The sequence below is a fragment of the Vombatus ursinus genome, unplaced genomic scaffold (assembly GCF_900497805.2).
Source record: "Vombatus ursinus unplaced genomic scaffold, bare-nosed wombat genome assembly UNPS02005286.1, whole genome shotgun sequence".
Taxonomy (NCBI): Eukaryota; Metazoa; Chordata; class Mammalia; order Diprotodontia; family Vombatidae; genus Vombatus; species Vombatus ursinus.
Genome location: NW_020945064.1, coordinates 4,937,636 through 4,956,500, shown reverse-complemented (window position 1 = coordinate 4,956,500; position 18,865 = coordinate 4,937,636). Strand labels below are relative to the sequence as shown.

The 18,865-nt window shown below is 40.2% G+C and overlaps 1 protein-coding gene across 3 annotated transcripts in view; it reads left to right on the top strand.

Annotated features, from left to right (window-relative positions):
- The window catches only part of DPEP1 (dipeptidase 1), a 43,434-nt gene that overhangs the window by 318 nt on the left and 24,251 nt on the right, over positions 1 to 18,865 (top strand). The window contains exon 2 of one of the 3 annotated variants that reach the window (XM_027847319.1): positions 6,167 to 6,304. The exons of 1 other annotated variant lie outside the window; for it this stretch is intronic. The gene's annotated coding sequence lies outside the window, so the exon portion shown is untranslated. Of the gene's footprint in view, positions 1 to 6,166; positions 6,305 to 15,972; positions 15,995 to 18,865 lie in introns of those variants that run through there. One more of the 3 variants, XM_027847303.1, reaches the window with a different exon arrangement.

Sequence of the window (18,865 nt, the reverse complement as noted above, 5' to 3'; positions counted from 1 at the left end):
CTCACTCTCCCCCTCTTTCTCTTTCTCTCCTCCTGACCCTGCTTGGTTTTCTGGGAATGATGGGGGAGAGTGGGAACCTTTCAGTTATGAAGCTTCCCTTCAACAGACTCAAGTAATTCTTTGGTTGTTTGGTCCAGGACCAGATTTCCTACCTCATGTCATTTAAAGAACCCCAGTAAGAGCTCCCCAACTAGCTCCTACTTGGATGGGGGATGATGTAATCAGTACAGTGTCATCAGGAAATTGCGTTTTGTTGTTTATCTGAAATTATTTCATGAAGAATTCATTCTTGTGGGTTAACATTTGGGTCCTCTGGGAGGGGTAACAATAGTAAGAAATCACATTTATACAGCACTTTGAGGTTTTCAAAGTGCTTTATATACATTATAGCTCTTGATCTGTTATTATCCAATTTCACAGATCATAGATTTAGAACTGGAAGGGACTTCAGAGGTTATTTAGTCCAACTCCCTCATTTTACAGCTAAGGAAACTGAGGCCCAGGGAAGTTAAGGGACTGACCCAGGGTCACACAACTACTAAATGCCTGAAGTGGGATTCAAATTTCTAAGGCCAAGGCCAGTACCATACTGCCTCTCTACAACCAGAGTAAACTGTCCTCACTCTTTCATGCCTTATTCAGAGAGAGTTGATCTGATCCACAATCAGCAGGGCACTATGGGATAGGGAATTTCAAGATAGAGGTCATTTTGGCTCTTGGGATCTTGTCCAGAGGCTGGACAACCAGTAGTCAGTTATGTCAGGTATGGTAAGGATTAAATTAGACGGCTCCCTTCTATCCCTCAAATGCTAGGGAATAACAAATTCTGCTGTGGGATCCTATGGAGACACTGGGTCTTGGGGTGCAGTAGGGGAGTGAGACAGCTGCTATCTTTGATTTGTACGAATAGTCAGTAGCAAGAAAATCTCAGAAAGAAAAAGGTGATGGATGGGTCTCAGAAACCATTTTGCTTTTGATAGACTCTGGCTACATCTTGGATTGAATATTGTGCTGTGTCGGAGAATTTATGGGGTTTATCAGGAAACCTTGGCCAAATCAATGACCTTACATCCCCCTGCATTCTTTTCTCTTAATAATCCCTTATTTGGAATAATAGGAGCCAGAGGAACTTGGGAATACTCAACAGATAACAATCACGACCAAGTAAATTTGAAGGCAGAGGACCTAAGTTTAAACCCTGGGTGTGCTACTCATTAGCCTTGTGACCTTGAGCAAGTTTCTTTGCATCTCTGGACCTCAGTTTACCAGTCTGTAAAGTGAACAAGTTGAACTAGCTAATTTCTATGATCTTGTGCAGATCTAAAATTTATGATCCTTTGAACTTTTCTCAGTCAATCTGTGGGCTTAACTAGAAAAAGCCTACGTGTTCATCCCCATAGGATAACTTGTGGGTGATGCCATACTGGGTGCTTCAGTTAGAACCTGGCACGAATCACAGTGCCAGCCAAGGAGTAGAATTCCAAGAGTACACAACTAAGTGGGATGATGGTTAGGCCAGGTTAGGGTGCGCTCATCAAGGCACATTTCTTTGTTTTTGGTGAGGCGATCGGGGTTAAGTGACTTGCCCAGAGTCACACAGCTAGTGAATGTTATGTGTCCGAGGTCAGATTTGAACAAAGATCCTCCAGACTCCCAGGTCGGTGCTCTATTCGTTGTGCCACCTAGCTGCCCCTCATCAAGGCACGTTTCACACAGAACCAAACTGCTGATAGCAGACTGGGAAACAGATTGGGGTTCATAATGGTCTGTTAGTTTGAAATTTAAGTACTACTAGGAAGTAAGAGCAATAGGATTCTGGGAAGTATGCTATATCCACATGGCATGTTCTTGAAAACACTGATTTTTTTTGTAAATCAAACTGAATATTAAATACAGTTCAGGAGCTGACTTTCAGTCTGTTGGTCAATAATTATTTATTAAATACTTACTATGTGCCAGGCACTGTGCTAAGCATGGAGTAGCTAGATAGCAAAGTAGAAAGAGGGATAGACTTGGAGTCACATAATACCTGAGTTCAAATCCAGCCTTAGATAATTCTGAGCTGCGTGACCCTAGGCAAGTTACTTAACCTTTGTCTGACTCAGTTTTCTCATCTGTAAAATAGGGATAATAATAGCTAGCATCTACCTCCCAGGGTCATTATAAGGATCAAATGAGATCATATTTGTAAAGCCATTTGCAAACCTTACTGCACCATATAAATGCTGCCTATTATCATCATTATTAGTATAATATTTTATTATATGTAATTATGACATAATTGAAATGTAGTTGTCAAAAGAAAAAATTTTTAAAGAGTTAATGGTCCCTAGGTAAAAAACCCCTAGGCTATAGGAACCCTTCACTAACACTTTTTGTAAAGTGAATTAGCCAAAATTAAAATAAATTATCCCTTCCTCTCCCAAACCCTCCTTTTGTCATATGGGTAAATCTATCTTTTTTGTAGTGTTTTTGGTCTTCTGGGGGCAATCATTTTCTCTCCCCTCAATACCCGAGGACATTACCATGTATTAAAGGATTAAGTTGTCCTGTCATCAATCATTAAAGAAACTCATCAATCATAATACAGATGCTGACAGTTTAATGGAATTGGCTCACATAGCCTAGGTCCCTTCCCATGACACTGCTTGGTGTTTGGAGGATCCTGGCTATCCAAAGAAGTCTAGGGCAGGAGATAAGAGGCATGAGTGTGTAGCAGCTCTCTGAATGTGTGTCCTGGACCTCTGCTGATCATAACAGCAAAGCTCTGAAGCCGAGAGGTCAGCTAGTCCAACACCCTCATTTTACAGATGAGGAAACTGAGGCCCAGGGAAGTTGTGATGGGTTCACATGGATAGTGAGGATCAGGGTCAATTTGAACCCAGTCCTCTGACTCAGAAGCTTGTGCTTTTTTAAAAGTAGCATGCTGCCCTCCAGTACCAGGGTAATAGTAATTGGAAATGTGCTTGTGGAGTAGGGGAGGAATAGCTCCCAGGGTTTCTTGCCTTTGTTTGCTAGAGCAGTGGGGGACTTGCATGCCATTGATACAGCTGTGCTGCTTTGTACCAGCTGAGTGACACTCTTCTGCTTCTGCCATACCTGGGAGAGCACCTCTCTTACCCTAGGAAGTGGGTTCATCTAGTAAAGGGATTCTTAGGAAAGCTGAGCAGAGTTCTGTCCAATAGACCAGGCTAACAAGGCGACTGAATAGCCTGATTTGGGGGAATCCTTATGGTTGATTTGTACCCATAGTCATTAACATTTATTAAGTGCATCCTATGTGTCAGGCACTGTGCTAAGTATTGGGGATACAAAGAAAGGAAAAATATAGATCTTGACCTCAAGGAACTTACATTCTAACGTAAGGGGAAGCTTCAAATAGGGGAAGACAATACACAAAGGGAGTTGAAAAGAGAGGAGGGGAGAGGGAAGGAAATCTCTTAATTAGGAGCCAGCTGTTCAGTCGTTTTTCAGTCATATTTCACTATCTGTGACCCCATTTGGGGTTTTCTTGGCAGAGACACTGGAGAGGTTTGCCATTGCCTTCTCCAACTCATTTTACAGATGAGGAAACTGAGGCAAACAGGGTTAAGTGACTTGCCCAGAGTCACACAGCTAGTAAGTGTTTGAGGCCAGATTTGAACTCAAGATGAGCCGTCCTGACTCCAGGCCAAACACTCTATCTGCTGTGCTACCTGTGAAGTGCTGGGTGTGACTCTGTGCATTCTTTAATGGTTCAAAGATCTGGTATTTCATGAGTGTATGTACATCTTCATCAAGGCCAATTGAAAGTACTCTAGAACTTAATAGATGCTCTTGAAATTTGCAGCAAATAAAAAATGAATCACCTTCTGGCCAACATGGTGATGTTTATCATGCAGACTGATCTTAATTATTTTAGTACATCCATGATCTCATCAAGGAGGTACACCCTTCAAAGGTACAGATCATAGCATATCTGAACTATCTCACCCTGCACCCATTTTTTTCTACGTCTTTCCATAAATCCTCCACAAGGCATCTACCCAACATGTCAGAGGCTTCCTCTGGGTTACTGGTGAAACACTTAGACTGTCAGTGGGCTATCTCTAACTCTTGCTACATGAGAAGCCCACCTCCTTTTCTGGCCATATGCCCCTTTGGGGATATCTTTTAGGTTACTTCATATATGTGATTCATGGCTCAAAATCTGCTACAGCCTGTTTTATGCCCACTACACATCTATCCATGGACATGTGAATGACCCACAATTTTAATTCCTTATAGACTGTGGTATACAGTCAACACTATCACTGAGTCCTCACTGTGAAAAAAGCACTATACTAAGCACTGGGACAGTATTGTCAGAAAAATGTTTGATAAAGATTTGGGAGTGTCAAACTCTCTGATTTACACTCATTTGATACTGATAACCAGAGGGTCATCGTAGTTATTTCTGTCATGTCCATTAAGAAATCTTGAAAAAAAAAAGAAATCTTGAACACATATTAATAGAGCTTTTATGACTTTATCTTGCTCCGCCAAATTTTTTCTTTTTATTGGTACATAAGCTTGGCTGGGTGGAAAATGTAACAGATTTGGAATTAGAGGAATGGGTTCAAATTCTGGCTTCATTTACTTAAGATATGTATGTCCTCAGGCAAATCACTCAACCTCTCTGGACCTCAGTTTCCTCATATGTAAAATGAGGAGACTAGACAATAATGATTTCAAAATTCCCTTTCGCATCCAATTCTATGAACAATAAATGGGATCTTTTATTCTCTGTACCTTTCAGTCAATTTTGTGACTAAAAAGAGTGGTTTGGGGTAGGATATCATTTGGGAACATTTATCTTTTCTCTTCTCATATTGTCACCAGGGATACACTCAATTGTGTGAAGACATCGTTTTCAAAAAGGCTTTGTAAAAGACAAGAAAATAGGCATATGAGTTGCAGTGGCAGATATTCTCTTGGTCACTTTTTTTGTGTATTAGCAACATTCATAATTTTTTAAAAATCTCCCCCTCTTTCAGATATCTAGAGAACTGGTTCTTCAACACCTTCAAAATATGTCACTTCCAGAACAGAAATCCCTCTAAGTGTATTTAATCTGGTCCAGTTGCTCTTCCCATCTTTGTTTGTGTTTGTTTGTTTATATATCATTCCCATTTCTTCATGTAGCACATTGGGGACTGTGATGTTAGATTTCAAATGTAGAAGTTCCACTGTCAGTGATCAACAAAACAGTTTGTCATAGAAATCAATAGATATTTTCCACTTAAAATTTTTTAAAATATTTTTCCAATTTCATCATTAAATGCTCTTGGAGTGATCTGGCTTAACTAGATATCATGCCAAAATTTGTTTTTTCCTCCACCACTTCTTCTTGTTTTATGAATTGATATGTTTCATAATTCCCCCTGCACAAGACTTTACAAATGAGTTTATATTCTCAACTGGTTTTGTCCTTGGCAAAACAGGGTATGCTGATAAGTTTTTTTTAACAACTGGCACACCAAAAGAAAAAGCAAACTTTTAAGTTTAATCTGCATTATTCATATTTTCTCCATCACTTTCTAAAGTCTAGATAATCAACAAACAATAAATCAAGTCTTGATTTGTAGCAATTGGCAATTTTCAAAGTATAAATGCTCAACTGAAAATTTTTCAATCAGCTCTCCTGAGTTGGTAGAAATTAGTTCCAACATACCTCATTAGTAAGTGTCATGTGTCTAAAGACAGATTTGAACTCAGGTCCTCCCGACTCCAAGGCCAAAGCTGTATCTACTGCGCCACCTAGCTGCCCCTGCCATATTTCTTAAATTCATATCATTATAGATAATGCCATAATCCACATTGATATCTGTTCCTTTCTCCATTTCATGTTTCAGTATCTCTGGTATAGTTAAATAGGTCAAATTGTAGCTGTTTTGAGTACATACCCCATGTTCTCATTTTTATTTTAATTTGGCATCAATTTTGACCTCTGATCTAACAAGCTGATTCAAAAATTACTCCAAAATTTTGGTCTCTGCTAGGATATAATCAATTTCATACTTTTAGTGATAGTAGTTGGCATTTACCATGTACAGTGCCTCCTACTTAACTTCCAGAAGGAAATATTCATAATATTTAGGTGTGTAGATTTATCATGCTTTAACCTCTCTGATTTCTTTGTCCTCAGCAATATTTTCCAACATATTCCCCATACCCCGCCCTTTGCAGTGAAGTCACTGAGAATTGATTTGATTTGGAATGCCTTGTCAAAGTTCTTCTTTATACATCTATGTCTCTGCATCTTCTGTACCAGATGTGTTGACATGTAAGTTGTAATGTTTTATAGTGGTCATTTTGCTTACTTAAGACAAGATGACCAAACATCTCATGACCTGATGTTTCTAATTACTTTGGGATACACCAAAAACTAGCTTGGCCAACTCCTTTATTTGTCTTTTCGAAGAAAGCCTGTGATCTATTTACACTTACAAACTGCAACTTCCTTATGCAGATTAGTTTCATTTGTAAGAATGTCATAATGGGTATGATTCAATCCTTCCAGCTGTAGACATTGGATAAGAATGTCACATTTAGAGTACCAAAAGCTAAGTTATTATTTATAGACAGACTAAAAAACTGTGATTCTTAGCACCCTTTGCCTCCTTTTCTTCCCTTCTGCCAGCATCATTTTAGGAGACTGAACAGGACTGAGAGCAATTTTTAAATTTTCCTTTGTTTCATCATGTGTTTTTGTTCATACCTGTGATTTCATCAGATTTGGGAAGTCCCAGGGTGGAAACTCCTTCTACCAATACACATTGGCCGCTCCTCTGTAATTTATAGTCCCAGGAAGCATTAAGAAGTTAGGTAAACAGCTACTGTAAATCAAAAGCAGTACTGAAACACAGGTCTTCCTGACTGCAAGGATAATCTTCTATCCATTATTCCCAAATGCTTCTCATCATCATCATAGCTAACTTTATATAGCACTTTGGGGTTTTCAAAATACTTTTCACATATTATCTTATTTGATCACCGTAACATCCCTATGAGGTAGGTACTACAGGTATGTTGTTGTTGTTTACTCCTTTTCAGTCATGTCGAACTCCTCATGACCCCTTTTGGAATTTTCTTGGCAAAGATATTGGAGTGGTTTGCCATTTCCTTCTTCAGCTCATTTTACGGATGAGGAAACTGAGGCAAACAGGGTGAAGTGACTTGCACAGAGTCATACAGGTAGTAAGGATCTGAGCTGGATTTGAATTCAAGTTTTCCTGACTCCAAGCCCAGCATTCTATCCACTGTGCCACCTAGCTGCCCCACTACAGGTATGCAACTCCTCATTTTAAAAGTAAATTAGCATAGAGAAAAGTAACTTATCTCCTTTCTGCACAGTTAAAAGTGTTGGGGGAACTATATGAAAGATTGTTCCATGTAGCTAATAATTAGAGAAATATGAATCAAAACAACTTTAAGGTTTCACCTCACATCCAGAAATTTGACAAAGATGACAAAAGATGAGGATAGTCAATACTGAAAGGGTTGTGAAAAGACAGGGACAGTAATATGCTGTTGGCAGAGCTGTGAAGGGCTATCAAGCTATGAAGAGGATAGCTTGGAATTATGCTAATAAAGTGACTAAAATATCCATGCCTCTGAAATCAGAAATCCCGATAACTCAGGGAGGTCATTGATAAAATGAGTATAAAAAGACTCCACAAAAAAAAAAAAGGCTCCAGAATATTTAGAGTAGCCTTTTTGCAGTAGCAAAGAATTGGAAACAAAGTAGATCCCATTGCAGTGGAGAAACAAAGCATGGTACATGAATGTAATGGAATGCTGCTGCCCAAATGGTGACTATGAAATGTAGAGGGAGGAATGAGGAGACCTAGATGAACTGAGTCAAAGGGAAGCAAGGAGAATCAGGAAAATAATATTTACAATGACTACAATAATATAAATAGAAAGAACAGCAATAAATCAAAACCAAATACTGTGTAATTATGACAACCAGACTTGACGCCCAAAAGAAGATTTACGGCTATGCATCTCCTTCTCTTTTTTGCAAAGGGGGAAGTGGCACTGAGAAAGAAGGATGAGACTTTGGGTGTGAAACAATGCATATGCTATTGGCCTTAATGGATGTGTTGATTACTTTTACTGAGCTAGTTTTTCTTCCTTTCTTTTTTATTCTTTGTTATGAGAGAATACCCACTCTCTGAGTGAGGGAAGGGATATATTGGGAAATGAAGGTCATGTGAAAATAGAACATATCAATCATTTTTTTTTAAGTGTCAAAGCCAAGACTATGAACCTAGGTTTCTGTAGGCTCCAAGTCCAATATTCAATCTACTAAACTATATTGCCTGTCTTTATAGGTTGCCATGGCCAAATATTAATTATTATTATCCATCTAGGTAATTCTTTTACAGGTCCTCCCATGTGCTAGGGGCCTTCCTCAAGTTCCCCTGACATCTTGAGGAGACCAATCCAGCTTCATCAGTTCTATCCATCCCTCTCAATACACGACTAGCCCATCTTCTTTTTCAGTTGTACTTGATGCAATCCTTTATATTGTTCTTCCTTCATAATTACCTGTGTATAATGCATGGCTGCCTGCATGTCCCTGTTTCTCTGTGGGTGACCCTCAACTTCAACTCTTCGGATGATCCTTGGCAATCTGGATTTCAAGCTCATTATTCAGCTGAAACTTCTCTCACCAATATTACCATGGTGTTTTCATTTAGTTGTTTTTCAGTTGTGTCTAACTCTCATGACCCCATTTGGGATTTTCTTGGCAAAGATACTGGAGTGGTTTGCCATTTCCTTCTCCAGCTCATTTTACAGAGGAGGAAACTGAGGCAAACAGGGTTAAGTGACTTGCCCAGGGTCACACAGCTAGTAAGTATCTGAGGCCAGATTTGAACTCTGATCCTCTTGACTCCAGGGCCAGCACTCTATCCACTGTGCCACCTAGCTGCCCCTACCAATATTACCAGTTTTCTTTTAATCACCAAATCAAATGGTCTTTCCTCACATCCTTTTTAACTTCTCTCTAGACTTTGACACTATGGATAACTATCTCCTCCTGGATATCATTTCCTTTCAAGGTGATGCTAACATTGCTCTCTCCTGATGCTTCTCCTACCTGTCTGGCAGCTCCTTCTCTCTGTTTTGCTGGGTACTGATCCAGGTCACACCTACTAACCATAGATGTCCACCAAAGCTCTGTCTGGGACCCTCTTCTCTTTTCTCTCTATACTATTTCACTTGGTGATCTCATCAATTCCCATGAGTTCAATGATCATCTCTACCCATACAATTCCTAGGTCTATCTATCCAGCTCTAATCTTTCTCCTGAGCTATAGTCCCACATTACCAACTGCCTTTTGGACACTTTAAACTGGATGTCCTGGAAGGCGTCTTAAACTCAACATGTCCCAAACAGAACTCATTATCTTTACCCCTAAACCCTCTCCTTTCCCAAACTTCCCCGTACCCAGTCATCCAAGCTGGAAACTTTGGTACCATTCTCTACTCCTCAGTTTCCCTCACCTCCCATATCCGATCTGTTGCCACACTCCTCACGGCATCTCCAGTCTTTCATAACACCTTTTTGCGTATACCTCCTTTCCTTCATTCACCCAGCCACCATCTTGGTACAGGCATCCAGCACTTCTCACCTGTCCCTGCAATATCCTTCTAATTGTTCTCCCTGCCTTAAGTCTCTCCCCACTCTAGTCTATCCTCCGCTTGGTTGTCAAAGTGATCTTCCTAAAGAATAGGTCTAACCATGTAAACTAGCCCTGTTGGTCATTCAACTCTAACTCCAAAGGGGAAGGGAAGAGAGAAATAAGCATTTATTTAGCACCTCCTGTATATGAGGTGCTATGCTAAATTCTTTATGAATATTTCATTTGATCCTCACAAAAACCCTGTGAGGTAGGTGCGATTATTATCCCCATTTTACAGTTAAGAAAATTGGGGAAGACAAAGGTTAATTGAGTTGTCCAGTCACTAGTAAGTATCTGAGGTATTCAGGTCCATCTGACTCCAGGTCCAGCACTCTATTATATGCCCTAAGTCCTCCTGCATTTAAAGTTCTTTTGCACCCTGGCCTCTTCCTTCTTACACTTTGCTCACTTCCACATGTGCTATGACTCAGCAATACTGGTCTACTTGCCATTCCTTGTCTCTTCACTCTGCCTTTGCCTAGAATGTTCTCCCTTATCATTGCCACCTTGTTGTTTTCTGATTTCCTTCTAGTATCAGCTCCAATCCCACCTTCTGCAGGAGGTCTTGCTCAGTCTCCCTAGTTGCTAGTGCTTTCTCTCTCGCATTATCTCCCATCTACCTGTTTATATCTTGCATGCCCCTAACACAGTTGTTTGGAGCAGCCAGGTGGTACAGCGCATAGAGCACTGGGCTTGGAATCAGGAAGACTCATCCTCATAAGCTCAAATCTGGTCTCAGACATTTACTAGCTGTATGACCCTGGGCAAATCACTTAACTGTGTTTGCCTCAGTTTCTTCATCTGTCAAATGAGCTGGAGAAGGAAATGGCAAACCACTCCAGTATCTTTGCCAAGAAAAGCCCAGAGGGGTCATGAAGAGCCTGGGGAAAACTGGGCGGCACCATAGTGCACAGAGCCTTGGGCTTGGAATTAGAAGACTCATCTTTGTGAGTTCAAATCTTGCCTCAGACACTCACTAGCTGTGTGACCCTAGGAAAGTCACATTACCCTGTTTGCCTCAGTTTCCTCATCTGTAAAATGAGATGGAGAAGGAAATGGCAAATTACTCTCAGTATCTTTGCCAAGAAAACCACAAAAGGATCCCAAAGAGTCTGAGGACAGCTAGGTGATACAGTGGATAGAATACCGGGCTTGGGATCAGAAAGACTCGTCCTCATGAATTCAAATCCACTTACTAGCTATGTGACCCTGGGCGAGTCACTTAACCCCGTTTGCCTCAGTTTCCTCCTCTGTAAAATGAACTGGAGAAGGAAATGGCAAACCACTCCAGTATCTCTGCCAAGAAAACTCCAAATAGGGCCATGGAGAGTTGGACTCAACTGAAACTACAAGTGTAATTGTTATCTTGCCCATTGGAATGTGAACTCCTTCAGAATAGGGATTGTTTTGCTTTTTCTTTATATCTCCAGCTCTTGGCACATTGACTGGCACAGAATAAATAAATGCTCGCTGACTAATTGACCTCAGTTATATAATATCACCAGAAGAACATTGCTATTAAAAATATAGACCTTTGTCTTATGAATCATTAAAAGAACTTTGTCATTCCCCAAAGAAAATCCCACCTATTCCCCTCTTCTTGTTCAGTTCTGAACCCAACTCAACAGTAAGTCAACAAGCATTTGCTATGTCTAGGCTCTAGTCCATGCCAGGAACTAAACTAAGCACCGGTTATACAAAGAAAGACAACACAAAATCACCAAATGAAAAGGTCTCTCCCAAGAAGCTTGCAGTCTAATGGGGAGATAGTATGCAAACAACCATTCTCAAATAAGATATATACATTATAAATTGGGGATAGTCTCAGAGGGAAGGCACTAAGATTAAGGAAGATTGGGAAAGGCTTTTTGCAGAAGGCAGGGTTTGAAGAAATACAGGGGAGCCAGTAGATGAGGAGGGAGAGTATTCCAGGCATGGCGCACAGCCAGAGAAAATGACCAGAGCCAAGGGATAGAGTCTTGTTTGTGGAACAGCCAAGAGGCCAGTGTTATTGGACTGAAGAATATGTGGAGGGGGTGGAGGGGCATGGAGGTTAATGTGTAAGAAGATTGGAAAGGTTGGACAGGGACAGGTTATAAAGGATTTTAAAAGTTAAACAGAGGGTTTTAGATTTGATCCTGGAAATAATTTGGAGCCACTAGTTTATTGAGTAGGGAGTGACACGGTTAGACCTGAACTTTAGGAAGATACATTTGACAGCCAAGTGGAAGAGGGATTGGAGTGGGTAGAGACTTGAGGTGGACAGGCCAACTGACAGACTATTTCCGTAGTCCAGGTGCAAGGCCTGCGCCAGGGTGATAGTTTCAGAGGATAGAAGGGGATTATTTATATATATATATATATAGATATAGATATAGATATATATATGTACATATACACTCATAAGTGATATTTTTAAGGTAAAAATTACAAGACCGGACAACCAATTGAATATGGAGGAAGGCAGCAGTGAGAGAGAGTGAGAAGGTGAGGATGATACTTAGGTTGAGAGTCTGGGTAACTGGGAAAGTGATGGTGTCCTTGACAGTAATAGGGAAGTGAGGAAATGGGGAGGGTTTTGGGGAAAAGATAATAAGTTCACTTTTGGATATATTGAGTTTAAGATGTCTAAGGGACATAGAATTCAAGATGTCAAATTAGTAGTTGAAAATATGAGACTGTAGATCATGAGAGGTTAAGGTTAGACAAATAAATCTGAGAATCACTGCACAAAGATGATCATTGAATTATTCATCAAGAAAGTTATAAACTACATGTTTACCAAAGGTGTTCACCACTGTAATATAACAGAACCAGGGCAGAGTTCAAGTCAAAAATGGAGTCTTTATAGATGGTGAGGTCCTTCAGATGACCCTGTTTGCAGATAACATTGCGCTGACTAGCCTCTGTGCTATGCTTTGAGCACCACACTCCATGCCTCCTAACTGGTTGTCCCGCATGGCTGGAATGTTCTTCCATCACATCTCTGCCAAATGGCTTCCTTCAAGTCTGATCACCCAGAGAAATAGTATAGAGGAAGAAGCAAAGAGCTCTGGGGGACAGCCATGGTTAGCAGATGTGACCTAGGTGAAGATTCAATAAAAGAGTCTGAGAAGGAGTAGTATGATGGGTAGGAGGAGAACCAGGAAAGAGCAACTTATTGTACATTTGCAGCGTCCAAGATATATAACAATACACAAAATCTATAGGTTGTATATCCTACTGAATTCTCCATTCACTTGGATTTTCCTATATAGATAGTGAGGCTAAAACTCTTTGAAGTGATTATGAATCTGATTTAAGATGTCTAAGACTTTCTGCAATCAGTCCAGTCAAATCAACAAGCATTTATTAAGTACCTACTATTTGCCAGACACTGTGTTAAGTAAGCACTGGGTATGCAGAGAAAAATCACCAAATGGTACCTGACTTCAAAGAGCTCACAATTTAATGGAGACAACATGCAAGCCAAATCTATATAGCTAAGCTAGAGACAGGAGAAACTGGGGGTGATCTCAGAGGGAAGGTTCTAGCATTAAGGGGGATTGGTAAAGTCCTTTTGAAGAAGGACATATTTAAGTTAAGATTTGAAGGAAACCATTTAGCAGAGGTAGGATGGGAAGACTTTCCAGCCATTGGGGAAAACCAGTAAGTCAGCGCAATGTTATCTGCAAACAGGGCCATCTGAAGGACCTCGCCATCTATAGAGACTCCATTTTTGGCTTGGACTCTGGCCTGGTTCTGTTCCATGACAGTGGTGAACACCTTTGGCAAACATGTCTTTTACAACTTGCTGGGTGCTAATGATGAGTCATTAACTGTCAAACAAGGTCATCTCTGTGGTTGTGTATGTATGATTTTATTTCCCCCCCCACTTAATAGTATTTTATTTTTTCCAATTATATGCAAAGATATTTTTCAATATTCACTTTTACAAGATTTTGAGTTTCAAATTTTTTTTCTTCCTCCCCAGGACAGCATGCAATCTGATAAAGGCTATACGTGTACAATCACATTTTTGCATGATTTTATATCTTGTATCATTCTGACATAGACATGGGAGAAACTTTGCTGGATGAGAGCTATTAAGGCTTTTTGTTCTACCAAACCAAATGCCTTTTACAGTCAATGAACAAGAAGCCTAGTGGGATCTTGAAGTTTTCTACCAATTTTTATGGTAAAAATGTGCTCTGCCATATAATATGGTTTGTGAAAGCTTGACTTCCCATCTATTAAGGATGGACTTAATGTATGCGTATTAGTCTTTTAAAAAATTTTACGTGGTCTTTGACCCAGCAATAGCACTTCTAGGGCTATATCCTAAAGAGATCATACAAATGGGAAAAGGACCCACATGTACAAAAATATTCATAGCAGCTCTTTCTGTGGTGGCCAAGAATTGGAAATTGAGAGGATGCCCATCCATTGGGGAATGGCTGAGCAAGTTGTGGTATATGAATATGATGGAATACTATTGTGCTATAAGAAATGATAAACAGGCTGACTTCAGAAAAACCTGGAAAGACTTGTATGGTCTGATGCTGAGTGAAGTGAGCAGAACGAAGAGAACGTTGTACACAATAACAGCTATGTTGTGTGATGACTAATATTGATATACTTAACCCTTCCCGGCAATACAAGGATCTAAGACATCTCCAGAGGCCTTGTGATGGAAAATGCTATCCATATCCAAAGAAAGAACTATGGAAGTTGAATTGCTATTTTTTTTCTCTTCTGTTGAGTTTTGTTTCCTCTTTCTGATGATTCCTCCTATTGGTTGTTTTTACTTACAACATCACTAATGTGAAAATATGTTTAATAGGAATGCATATGTATAGCCTATATCAGATTGTGCACCCTCTTAGGGAGGGTGGTGGGGAGGAAGGGGGAGAAAAATTTGAAACTCAAAAGCATATGGAAGTGATTATTGATAAATTAAGATAAATTAATATTAAAAATAAATGTTTATTGAATAAATATCGAAACAAATGAACAAAAAAATTTTACATGGGCAGATAGGTGGACAATGGGTAGAGCACTGGGTTTGGAATCAGGAAGACTCATCATTATGACTTCAAAACTGGCCTCAGACACTTACTAGCTGCGTGACTTTGGGTAAGTCACTTAACCCTGCTTGCCTCAGTTTCCTCATCTGCAAAATGAGATGGAGAAGGAAATAGCAAACCACTCCATTATCTCTGCCAAGACAACCTCAAATGGAGTCACAAAGAGCTGGACATGACTTAAAATAACCGAACAATAACAAAAAACTTTGTATAGACAAGAGAACAGGTCTATGCACCAGTAGTCATTGATATAGTTTCAGTTATATTTTTTCTGGTTGTAATAAGGTCGGACTTTTTTTTTTCAGGTATCTTCCCCTCTTTTGTATACTTTGGTAATTGACTCCTAAATGCCTTAAAAATTGTTGTCTCCAGTATGGACTCCTCAGTTCATACTTGGTTTAGTTCAGTTGTTTTTTTCCACCTTTATTTCTGTTAAGTATCATTCCTACTTCCCCTGAAAACCCATCCAGGATGGTTGGGGGTGGGTAGTTACAGATGTTATGATTCCCATTTAACAGATGAAAATACTGAGGCTTAGAGAGTGGTGTCTTTTCTGTGATTATAGGAGGGAGTGTCAGAGGTGAAGTTGTTCCCCAGGGCTCTTCTGATTCCAATGTGCAACATGTTCCCACTGTACAACATGGCCTCTCACATACACTGACACGCCACCCAATGCTCTACCTTCTCACAAACATCAGGTGTCCCCATGCTCGCACTCACAGACCTTCCAGAGGGATAGAACTGTTCAGAGCTTGCTATCTATCCACTGAAAGACTCGTTGAGAACCCTGGGTCACTTCCATATACTGGGAAGTATGGAGGCAGCTAGGAAGAGAAATGGATAGAACATTGAAAGACCCGAGTCCAGACACTTACTTAGACTTGCCCCTGTGAGCCTGGGTTAGTCAATTTCCTTCTCTCAGTCTCAGTTTCTTCATCTGTAAAATGGAGATAATAGCAACACCTACCTGCTAGGGTTGTTGTGAGAATTAAGTGAGTTAAAATATGAAAAGTGCATTGCAAACCTTAAAGTGTTATAGAAATGAAAGCTATCATTATTACTTATACCCTGACCAGATATCAGAGGAGGAGTTCAGTAAGAAGGGATGTGTGAATATCTAAACAAAGCCAAAAATTGGTGATCTGGCCATCCAATAAGTCATTCATGTGCTTTCTACAGGAGACCAGCCCACATGGGCGTACAGAGACATCCTGTGTAAGTCAAGTCAAGTCAATAAGCATTGTGATTTATTTATTAAGTGATCACTTATTTATTTATATTTGTTATATATTTTATTTATTATTTATTAAGTGATTTCTATGTGTTAGGCACTAGGATACCTCACATGAACTAGGAGGTAACTGTGGTGGATTAGAAAGAATGTCATAGGGAGGGGAGATGGGAGGAAGGAAAGGAGGGAGAGAATTTGGAATTCAAAACTATTTTTAAAATGTTAAATTGTTTTAACATGTAATTGGGGTAAAATATTACATTAAAAATTTTTTAAAAGTCAATAAAAAGAAGAAGAAGAAGAATGTTAGGAGATCTGGGTTGAATCCTGGCCCTGGCACTTACTGGCATATGATGAGCATGACCTCCAATTCCTCTCCTCTCATGTTCTGCAATCTGGCTTCTGATCTCATCAGCCAACTAAATGTGTTCTCTCCAAAGTTACCAATGATCTCATAATTGCCATATATCTAACAGTCTTTTCTACTCCTTCCTTTCATCCTCCCTCCCTCCCTTCCTTCTTTCTTTCCTTCCTTCCTTTCTTCATTCATTCATTTCTTTTTTTCTTTCTCTCATTTTTTGGAGGCAATCAGGATTAAGTGACTTGCCCAGGGTCTCACAGCTACTAAGTGTCTGAGGCTAGATTTGAATTCAGATCCTCCTGGCTCCAGGGTTGGTTGCTCTATCCATTGTACCACCTAGGGCTCCCATTCCTCATCTTTCTTGACCTCTTTGCAACATTTTCCACATATCCCCCAACTCACCTTAGATACTATCTCCTCTCTGGGTTTTCTTTGTTGCTATTTTTTGGTCCTCTTACTATCTGGTATGGGGATAAAAATTATCCAGTTTACAATAAGAGAAACTGAGGCAGAGCTCCGAGCCAATGGAGCTTTATTAAAGGATCCATGGCCTCCTCTAATGAAGTGAACCTAAGATCTTACTCATGATCTGAGATACCCCCTCCTACGAGGGTCCTATTTTTATAGGGTCCGATATGTAAACATTCGAGAACAGCTATGCTATATACAAAATAATTCCATTCGTTGACATATGATGTATAGGCTAAAATAAGCAAAACAACATATCAGCAGGTTTATGAGTTGGGCAAAGCAAAGAATATTTCCACTGACTAGGTGGTCACAAGATGGTCACAAGATGGGCACCTACTCATGTTGGCAAGAGAGAATGGTCCAGAGGTATAAAAATAATTTGGGGAGACTTTCCATGTAGTTAAGTCACCTCTACCACACTGGGCTTGGTCACCACAACCAGGAAAAACTAGGGTGGAGGGCCTCCATCCAGCTTCCCATGATTACACAAGTGATCCTACCATCTGCGGCTTATAGCTCTGGGGCCAAATATACAGAACTTATGACCATATAAAACTGATTGACACTGATTGGAATAGAGTAAGGGGTCTTCAAGGAATCAACTTCCTTACTGGCAAATTATTGATCCCCACTCTCTTTGCCTGGATCAACATTTATATAAGTCAGGGAGGGACATGGTCAGACCTGCTGTAGGAAGAGCACCTCAGCAGATCTTGGAGGGCTGAGAAGCTTGAGGCGGAAGACCAATTAGGAGATCATTGCAATGGTCCAGGGAGGAGATGATGAGGCTCTGAATTCAGATGGCGGCTCTGTGAGTGGAGAGAAGAGGATGTCTTTGAGAAATAGTATGGCGGTAGAAACTACAGGATTTGGCGATGCTTGGCAGCTTTGTGGGACAAGCAAGAGCAATGATTTGAGGATGACACACAAGTTTCAAACCCTAGATGACTGTGAGGGGGAGTGGACTTCAATAGTTATAGGGAACTTTGGAAGAGGGATTGAATAAATGAGTGAAATGAATGAGTGAGAGACAATGGATTCTGTTGTGGGCATGTTGAGTTTGCAGTGCCTATGGAAAGTCCAATTTCAAATATCTAACAGGCAGTTAGTGGTTTTTGGAGCTCATGAAGAGACTGGGGCTGGATCTATAGATCTGGGAGTGATATGTGTAGAGTTGATAGTTAAACCCATGGGAGATAATGAGATATAGACAGAAAAGAGAACCTGGAACAGAGCCTGGGGGCATAATCACAGAGAAGGGACATGATATGAATGTTGATCCAGGCAAAGAGAGTGGGGATCAATAATTTGCCAGTAAGGATCTAGGATCAAACAAGCTTCTATTTAGCAGTAAAACTCTTCCTCACCTGGCCTCAACCTACCTTTTCAGCCTTATTACACATGACTCCCTTCCATCCTTCCCAGCCAGACTGGCCTCCTGAGTGATCCTTCACCTCCTCACCTCTGCATCTTAGAAATCAGAATTTTCTCAGCTCAAGCACCACCTTCTGCTTGAGGCCTTTCTGTATCTCTGCTGCTGCTAATTCCTTCTTATCCCAAGGTTGCCTTTAATGTGTTTGTTTTGCATGTGCTTTATGTATGCACATCAGTCTTCTTTTTTCCCTCTGTGCTATCTCACTTGATCTTAACTCCTTACGGGTTCAATTATCATCTTTAGGCAGACATTTCTCATATCTATTTATCCAGCCCTACTGTCTCTCTTTTGCATTCTATCCCTTCATAGCCAAAAGCTGCCTTTTGGACATCTCAGATTGGATTTTATGTAGGCATCTCAATCTTAACATGTCCAGAATAGAACTCATTATCTTTATTCCCCAAACCCTGCCCTCTTCCAAATTCCTCTATTCCTGTCAAGGGCAACACCATCCTCCCAGTTACCCAGGCTTTAAACTTCAGTACCTTTCTTGACTCTTCACTTTAACTCATGTCACATATCTAATCTGTTACCACGTCTTTTTCTTTCTTTCTTTCTTTCTTTCTTTCTTTCTTTCTTTCTTTCTTT